This window comes from Polypterus senegalus, chromosome 4 (assembly GCF_016835505.1).
Source record: "Polypterus senegalus isolate Bchr_013 chromosome 4, ASM1683550v1, whole genome shotgun sequence".
Taxonomy (NCBI): Eukaryota; Metazoa; Chordata; class Cladistia; order Polypteriformes; family Polypteridae; genus Polypterus; species Polypterus senegalus.
In genome coordinates, this window is record NC_053157.1 from 45,491,682 (window position 1) to 45,498,851 (window position 7,170).

The window sequence follows — 7,170 nt, forward strand, 5'->3', positions numbered from 1 at the left end:
ATCTTCTATAAATCTTCCATCATGTAAAATAAAACTTGGAAATCTGCTATTGACTATCGACTATTGTGTGAACTATATTGGAGATACTGGCCAGGTCTAATATTTGTTGACTTACAGACTAGGAAGTTGAGAGGTAGCGATTGACCTGCTTTTATCAATGGTGCTTGCTTCATTACAGTATGAAATTATTTTGTCACATTTATCATTACTTCTTCTTTTTACATTTTAAGAATGCTAAATCTCTAATGAATGAATAAAACCTTATACTCATCTACTTGCTTTATTTATTCTGTATAACCAACTGGAATTTAGAAAATAGGAGGATATGTCAGTCAGCTTTGTGTGAAATCGGACTGTAGTACTAAGTGCAAATGCACTGCCACTGCTAGGTGTGTCTCATTTTTGTTCTGTCTACAACTGAAGTAGCAGCAGTGAATGTAACTAACTTCCTTGGTGTTAACCCTAAGTGCCTCTCAGGCTTGGAATTCTATGTAACAACATCAACAACAACATTTATTTATATAGTACATTTTCATATAAAAGATTTAGCTCAAAATGCTTCACAGGATAAAGAAAGAGAAAAAGACAAAATATAAAAATAAAACTAGGCAATACTAATTAACATAGAATAAAAGTAAGGTCCTATGGCCAGGAAGGACAGAAAATAACAAAAAAAAATCCAGACGGCTGGAGAAAAAAACAAAATCTGCAGGGGTTCCAGGCTACGAGACCGCCCAGCCCCCTCTAGGCCTTCTACCTAACATAAACAATCTCAATCAGTCCTCATGGTTTTCAGCCTTCACATGGAAGAATTTGATGACCATAGTCATGTGGACCTCTGGGCTTCAATCCATCAATGTAAGGACTGTACGGTGCTTTGATTTGGTGGTGGTGGCGTAGATTGCCACCACAGAACACCCAAAAAAGAACAGCAGAGAAAGTAGGGGTTAGTACGGATTGTGGAGCCACCAGGAATGATATTGATAATTAAATACATATATAGAATATCAGGATTAAGCTAAAATGAAGCTATGAGACAGCCGTGTTAAAATGAGTTTTCATCAGTGTTTTAAAGTGCTCCTCCGTATTAGCCTGGTGAATTCCTATTGGTAAGATGTTCCAGATTTTAGGTGCATAACAGCAGAAAGCTGCCTCACCACTTCTTTTAAGTTTAGCTCTTGGAATTATAAGCAGGCACTCATTTGAAGATCTAAAGTTACAATTTGGAGTATAAGGTGAAAGACATTCTGAAATATAGGATGAAGCGAGATTATTTAAGGCTTTGTAAACAATTAGCAGTATTTTAAAGTCAGTTCTAAATGGCACAGGTAACAATGTAGTGACTCAAAACTGGAGAAATGTGCTCAGATTTTCTTTTTCTAGTTAAGATTCTGTCAGTTGCATTCAGCACTAGTGTGACACCCCGGGTAAGAACACTGTTGTACAACTCCCAACTTGGGGTGTCAGTAGATGAGACCGAGCAACCAAAGGATGGAATAAGAGACTCAGACTAAAAAAATCTATTCAATATCAGGAATCTGTTTATTCCAGCAGCATTTCCGTACTATTATACAAAGAAATGTCTTGCAAAAAAAATTATTTACAAAGTTCAATGCAAAGACGTTTCCAAAAAGAAAAATCAGTGCAGGTATTATAATATTTACACTGGTTTCCAAATCAAAACTGAAGAAAAGAACAAAACAGGGAAAAAAAACTCTTCCACCTCCTTCATCTAACTACAAAAGGGATCACAAAGGACAGGTTAAAAAAAAAATCAAAGCAAAATGAATAAACTAAGCACCTACTATATGCACAAAGAACAGTATGTATCGGCCACTACTCAATTAAATAAATTACACTACAGCTTGAAGACCTGGTCAAAAGATGACCTCTGGCGTTTGGACCCAGATTTTACATCCCGAGCCCTTTTGACCATCCAATCCACCTTTACATTTCCGGCGGACTTCCAATAATCAAACACGTCGGGACATGCACCATTCAACAACACCTGGGGCCTCATGTATAAACGGTGCGTACGCACAGAAATGCTGCGTAAGAACTTTTCCACGTTCAAATCGCGATGTATAAAACCTACACTTGGCGTAAAGCCACGCACTTTTCCACGGTACCTCATGCCTTGTCGACGTAAGTTCTCCGCCGGTTTTGCAAACTGGCGGCACCCAGCGTCAAAGCAATGCTACTGTTCCTGTGTGATTACTCATTATTTTCATGACGCGGCTTTATAAATACACTGAAACTAACCGCATATTGTTTATTAGTGTAATGCATCTGATTGTAATTAACTCGTAACAATATAATGGTCCAGGGAATAGCCATATAGTATTCCAAATACCATAACTGCTTTAGCGTTGTTACTCTCACTGCATCTTCTTCTTCTTCTTCTTTCAGCTCCTCCCGTTAGGAGTTGCCACAGCGGATCATCTTTTTCCATATTACTCTCACTGCACGACTCGGAGTATTTATATCACTGTATCTGAGTGTGAATCACAGCAGCTGATCGGAAAGAGAATTATCTGTATACAGCTTTAAGGACACGCTGTCTCAGCCACTGCAAAACGTTTTAAAGCCTTTCCTGTACGGACCTCGCGGTTCAGAAACAGTTTCATCCCAAGAACTTTAAATGCACTCAATCAATTGCTCCTTGTAGAACTGTTTGTATTTATAAGTACAATCACCCCACTGTAAACTTGCACTACAGTTATAATATCTCACAACCTGGGCCACTTTATAAAGCGCGTATTTACATATGATGACGATATCATTTTTAAGGTGAAATGCAGCAAAATATGTTTGTTAAATTATATACATAAAACTTTAACTTCATTTAAATAATCTATATTCTTCACTGGGAGTGTCGTGAAGGATAGAATAATTAAACATGTACTACGTAAGATATTTCAATGTTCTTAAACGTTTTGAAGAATCGGCGCTAAGCTTACAGATGGCTTAACGTCTATTACAGAGCTGATTGTGTGGCGATCGGTTACTTGGGGAAAGAAAAGCAAGGACTGCAGTGACGGCTACGCCAATATATATTGAATATAAAACAGAAAGAGAAAATAACAACACAGCTAAAAACGCAGCGACAAATTTCGACAAAAGATAATGCTTGTCATGAGCACGAGGCTCATGAAACACATGTTTAATAATGTGCTTTAGCTCCTATCATCATGAAAATGACATCACGTATACATCTCAGTATTTTAGTTATTCAGAGAACTGTAATATCACAAATGTAATGGACTCTGTGTCCAGTTGGAGGAAGAGAGCCAGTTTAAGAAGCAAGTAGTGATTCACACACATAGAGCACATACGAGTAGAAGATCAAATACAAAACAAAGCATTTAACGTGCTACTTTAATTACAATGTGATTTGAGAAACTGGTTAATTAAACGATTTTAAGATGAAGTTTATAATGTTCTACTAAATGACAAAATAAACTACGTGATTAAAGTGGAAATGTCGAGATTGAAGTTGACATTTCGTGCTTTTTCCCCACCGTGTGCCTTTTTCTCTGTACCCTAATAAACTTTCATATGACACTCAGACAGTGGGCTAACAACTCTTCTTTTCACGGCAACTTTGATATGTGACTTCTTTTTATTTCCGGCACTGTGCGATTTTGTGAATGTGAGCTTTCAAGTTTCTCCAACACGCTATGTCACTCAATCAACTTCCTTTTGTTGATTATACCACGGTTTATTTGAACAAATAGTATGTTTTTCCTTTGCCTCCACTTGGTATTCGCTGAAATTCTTATATTTTCCCGTGCTTTTCCCATTGTCTTTTCACAGAAGGCTGCGCTTAAGGGCGATTTATATTGATTTGCATATTCAAATAGGCGTAATTCTGGGAGGATTTGGGGCGTTACAAAATGCGCGTGCACGAAGCGTTAGTTTTCACGCTGATCGGGATTTATGTAACGGAAGGACGTGGAAGTTGGAGTACGCACAGATTCCTGCATCTGGATTTTTCTGTGCATAAGCACATTTCGGCTTTTGTGCTTACGCCATGTTATAGTGCGAGTTCTACGCACGGCGTTATACATGAGGCCCCTGTTCAGGTACAGTCCACGCTATTTAAATGCTCATTGTAGAATCCAGCATTCTGGGTTTGAATCCTGTACCCATTCAGGGTCTTTGACTACATTCAGATTATCAAGCTGACGTGACTCAAATTCATTTTTTCGACCACAAATCAACAATACAGGATAGCTACAACTATGGCAACAGTCACAGTCCCACCATTGCTGTCTCCTTTCTCGGACCCAACAGTTTTAATACCATGGGTCATCTCACAGATATGGAAGTTTTTCTTGTTGGTGACACAGATGACTCCTGCACAGATATTTTAATATGCACGTGTGCCATTTTTGAGGACAATTAGATACAGGTTGCTTGTACTAATGAATGTGAACTATCAAGATTGGCATAACCGATTTGAGCAATAAATCGGAATTTGAGCAATGAGGCTTGTAAAGTGAACGTAGCATTTGAAGTGTTTGTAAGATCACCCTGTAACTGCTTGGAGTTTTCTACTTCCACATCAATAAAAATGTGCATTTTAGGTTAACTGACAACTCTAAGTTGGCCCTGTGCAAGTTGAATGTAGGGATGTGAACGAGCAGGCCCTGTGACGGTCTCTGTGCTCCTTTGTTCCTGTCTTACACTCAAAGCTTCATAGAGAGAGACTTTAGTCTCCTATAACTCTGAATTAAATTTATTGAGTTGAGAATGTTAAAATAAAATAAGAATTTTAAGAGAAAAATTAATGCTACCTTCAAATGAAACCTTATCGTTTGTCATCCTCATGAACCTATTCCTAAAATCCAATCATTTCTTTGTATTTCTTTAAGAAATCCTCATTAAGTAGATGCATTTCATTTAAATGTCTTACTGACTTGAATTAGATTGAATTATTATACCTATACAAAAGTATTCTTTAGCTCATATCACAAAATCAGTAGGACTTCTAATTACCTTATGGCTAACAGAGCTATAATGGATCTTGAACCGATAGAGAGATTTATAGATGACACTTGAGGACAAGGCTGAGTCACCATCTCACTTTCACTCAAAGCAGATGCCAGATTTTTAAAAAGGTCTCTGAAGATGAATGTTGTGTCTTGCATTGCTTTGCCATTCGATACTGCTTTTGTTTGTTGTTTACTTGGCTAATTTTCTTGTTATGGATCGAATTTGGCTCCCTGTGACCCTGAAATGGATAAGCAGCTTGGAGAATGGTGGCTGGAGGGTGTACAAATCTATTGACATTTTTATTAAGCAATAATAGTATTTTTATAATTAAACATTTTAAACTCTCATAATTATGGACTAACATGTAAGTGATGTGTTAAATGTGATGTGATAGCTAACAAAGGTCCTCTTTGTAAAGTAATAGTATTAGTTAGCTTTCACAGTCTACCGTAAGAACTCAACCAGAACCCAGGAAGGTGACAAATGACCACCTGTTGAACACCCCATTTTGTAGCTTACTTCCCCATGAAAGTCTTAAAACAGAATGAGTTACGTGTTTATATGCCTGATCCAATCTGATATATGTAACAAGGTCCTTTGCTGCAAATAATTAAACTCAACCTGAATTGGACCATCTGCTTAGCTTTCCCAGGTCACTCTTTGTACCCATATGGATCACTTTGGTCTGTCCTTTTGACATCCTGACTGTCTGAACTTGCTTTAATACCAAGTGGTATTTAGTTGACAGCCCAGCACTTCTTTTACACATGGGTCCCAAACATATGGCATCAGATCAGATAACATGACTACAAAGTTGATTTTGAGCTCTAGTTTTTCTTCCCACATGGCCAAAGACATGTGTTTTATGTCAATTGACAATTTTAAATTGGCCCTGAGCGTGAGTGGGCGCTACATTGGACTTCCGTGTTACCAGAATAGCTTGACGCCCCCCACTCTGAATTGGATTAAGCGGGTTTGAGAATATATGTACGTATCTGGTTACAAAATGTTATTCATTATACTTTACAAGTTTACTGTGAATAAGGAGTACCTGCATGAATAGTAAATATCTTGTTTGTGGTCCAAATTCTAAAGACTCTTTTTTTAGGATTATTGTATTGCCTGCAAGGTACTTGAATTCTCAGTGTCAATCAACAGTAATTTATCCATTTTACTTGAAGAAAAAAGGAACGCATCTACCCTTGTCCTGGTCCACACACACTCACAGACAGAGACAAGTAACACCATTGTTAAATTATATTAAAAAAGTCTATTAAAAAAACAATAAATGAAAAACAGTTAAACACAAAATGGGCAAAACAGAACCCAAATGAATAAACCCTGATTGCAATAACTAGTTAACTAAACAAAGATACGCTCAAACAAATATATATTTATTTACAAAAGCCCACAACACAATAGGTGTTAAACAATTAAACATTAACAAGCACAGTCAAAAACACAATCCAGTACCAGAACAAACATAAAGATGATGAATGAAATGTCCCCAGTGAACAGCCTCCTGAAACAAATTTAAAGTTTGTCCTACTGTGATGTGATTGTCTGTTGTTGATTTGCAAATGGATGGAGTGCACTCCGTGGATGACAATTTCCACACCAAACTAAAAAAACATGAACTAGCCAGTCATGGGACACAAAATTCAAATTCCAGGAGAAACTGTAATCGTTCAGGGAAGTGGTCATTTTAATCCAATTAATGGGTTTGCTGCAGCAGTGAAAGTGATATAGTAATAGACACGCAAACCAATCACAATTCTTTTCCAATTCATATGGCTTCCTTTTTAAATCCAGCACCACATTTCCTTTTGGCTAGGAATTCAAGTCCTTTTCATGTAGTGCTGCTACACTAATTAACTTCCAGCATGACAGAAAAGAATTGCAGCAGTGGCCAGATACAATCAGAAGAACATGAAAAATGCAATCAAAGCTGTGAAACTGGTTTATGGTCAAACAAAAAATAAACAGACATTAATGATTTCCCTTAGTCGAGTGCTTTATGTTGTGTAGTCATACATTTTCTACAAAATGTCCATTTATGAATTAGACATAACTTTTTGAGTTAAGGGAAAGACCACACCAAGGAACATAATGTTTTTCTTAGAATAAATTAATCCATTTTGTAGAGTGAGTGTGGTAAAGTCTGTTGTGATA